This window comes from Bidens hawaiensis, unplaced genomic scaffold, assembly GCF_021521415.1.
Source record: "Bidens hawaiensis isolate Kalapana, Puna unplaced genomic scaffold, B.hawaiensis_p1.1 tig00000905_1, whole genome shotgun sequence".
Classification (NCBI taxonomy): Eukaryota; Viridiplantae; Streptophyta; class Magnoliopsida; order Asterales; family Asteraceae; genus Bidens; species Bidens hawaiensis.
Window position 1 is genome coordinate 1,362,304 of NW_027491053.1, and position 2,697 is coordinate 1,365,000.

Consider the following 2,697-nt stretch of genomic DNA (forward strand, 5'->3'; position numbering starts at 1 on the left):
TGTGCATCAAACAATTCAAACTACTTGATAATTCAAGCAATTGTTCATTAAAAGGACGATTTGAAAAAATGGTCAAATAAAGTAGATTTCAAAGAAATATAGTGACAATAAAAAAGTCATATTTCATAAGAGAGTACTCAAAGAAACAAATAGTAAGGAGGGGGTCGAATTCTTCATTATAAACACCCAACGTATAATAATAACATTCATCAGTTTAGTTTCTTAAGATCAAAGTAAATAGGTCAAAACTCCATAATTGGGATCCTTGGGTAAGAGATCCCACTTTTTAGATCCTAGTTGAAACCTAAGGTGGGATCATTGCCTGGGGTATGGGATCCCACTTCTTGGTTCCTAAATGAAACCTAAGGTGAGATCTTGCCTGGGGTATGAGATCCCACTTCTTGGTTCCTAGATAAAACCTAAGGTCGGATTTTTGCCTTGGGTAAGAGATCCCACTTTTTGGATCCTAGTTGAAACCTAAGGTGGGATCCTTGCCTAAAGTATAAGATCCTACTTCTTGGTTCCTTCATGAAACCTAAGGTGGGATCCTTGCCTGGGGTATGGGATCCCACTTCTTGGTTCCTAGTTGAAACCTAAGGTGGGATCCTTGATTGTTAGATATTTTCGTAGCACCAGGTGGTCACCAATGTAGAAAGATGCAAAACCATTCTTGTAAATTTGAAGTTTCGTCCATTGAGAGGTAACCCTTTGTCGCTTCCCCTGTAAAAACGGGTCAAATAGGCTGCAGCATCCCTGTAAGTTTTATGTTGCATTCTCTTACAAACATCATACACACAACACAGGATGTAATAGCATAGAACACCATATTAACAGATCAAATACTTTAAAAATTTACAAGTCACGTCATTCATCCACAACTAGTAATCCATTTAACTGAGCTGAAACCTTCCGAATTGTTGCAGCTGATCGCGAAGAATTATCATGACCCCTTGCCAGAAGTTCTGCCTCCAACATCTTTATCTTCGCTTCCAACAGCTTGCAGTCTATGCAGTTTGCTTCAAGACCAGAAGAGGAAGGTCACGGAGAAGATATTGAACCTATTCGAATACCAGAAGAGGAAGATCCAGGAGAAGGTGGGAGCGAAGATATCTAGATAGCGTAAGCAATGATAAGACTTAAGCATTTTAAAAAATATTAAAAAAAATTAATTTACATAAATAACCAACCTCTTGAGGTTCAGTCGCCCACCTAAAATACCCACATCCAAAATCTTTGGCTTTTGGCTGTCACAGAGCAATCAAATTATTATAAAAAATATTTACATAAATAACAAAAGTTCTAAATTGTTCACCTTGGCAGCGGGACAGGAATAGTAGAATCTACCAAAGTTCTCTTTACTATGGGATGTCCTCAGCACTACATGTCCCTTCCCACAGGAACAGGGAAAAGTATTTTGGTCTTTACTATGGGATGGCTCCATCTGCATAAAGCCACAAAAACTGCATTACCCAATCGAGTGCATAAAAACCCGGCCAATTGACTCAATTGATTGCATATAAACTGTAACACCCCAACCCGGAACAGGCTGACGTGTCACTATTACAAATATCAAATCAAAGCCACAATCCAAATTACAATAAATCAAAGAAACCAAAGTCACATTATTAAACCAAAAAGAATTAACTTTTTAAAATCTTGAACTTTGTTACTCTCTCACATCACTAATTCCCATGATTTCCCGAATTACCTTTGAACAAATAAGAAAAAACAGACAAAGAAAACACGGCTGAGCCAAAAATTGCCCAGTAATGGAAAGAACAACAATAATGACGATAAGACGAATAAACAAAAGCAAAATAATATAACAAAATCTATCTTAACCAAAATAAGTATGAAACCGAAATCTGATACTTTTAGAGCATATGACAAAAACCGATACTAAACGTATTACTAAACATATAACGGATACTGACTTGCATGACGAGTGATGTTACTAAAATAAGTCGCGTATTAAAGGAGTACCCAGAGCCGAAACATATAACATATGACATATAACTTGTAACATATAACGTGTGACATATAACGTATAACATATAACTGAACTAGGATCGATCCATACGCCCCAAAACGGCCAAAGTACTACCAAAGTACTAGTTAGAGACGCCGTTAACTTTTGAAACACACTGTCACGAAAAGTGTTGTGCTCGGTAACAGAGTACTAAACATGAAAGGCAATATAACTGCCTAGCATATAACATATTAACAGAAATTCATATTATTATCCATAGGAACATGCAATAATGAGTACGAGTGTATAAATCTATTGCATGCTACAAGTATCTCTAACCAAAACGGATTGAAACCGAACAAAACTAAATAAAAAGTTGACGACGTATAAAATGTCCAAAGACCAAACGGGTCGTATCGATAGAGACAACTAGGTGATGTTAACATATCAAATACCGAAAGTCCATACTACAAAGTAACGGATTAGAATTTATACTATGAGTAAAAGAAACCAGAAACCGTACTACGAAGTAACGGAATATAATTAATACTAAGAGGAAACAAAAACAGAATCCGTACCTTAGCTAACGATGAGCAAGCAAGTGAAGTCGAGTCACGCTAAGTTGTACTAACGCCTACATTTTATTTATTTTTCAATCAAATTTACTAAACTTTATTGGTTAATTGATTTTCCGGAGACAGGGCTTTTATAATCTTCACTATTTATTG

At 36.3% G+C, this 2,697-nt stretch overlaps 1 long non-coding RNA gene across 1 annotated transcript; it reads right to left on the minus strand.

Annotated features, from left to right (window-relative positions):
- Window positions 1-1,065: 1,065 nt before the first annotated feature.
- On the minus strand, window positions 1,066-1,475 carry LOC143547349 (uncharacterized). The gene is made up of 3 exons (XR_013137756.1): window positions 1,313-1,475; window positions 1,188-1,244; window positions 1,066-1,110 (listed from the first exon to the last, which is right to left on the minus strand). It is a non-coding gene; the product is annotated as an uncharacterized LOC143547349 (long non-coding RNA).
- Window positions 1,476-2,697: the final 1,222 nt, after the last annotated feature.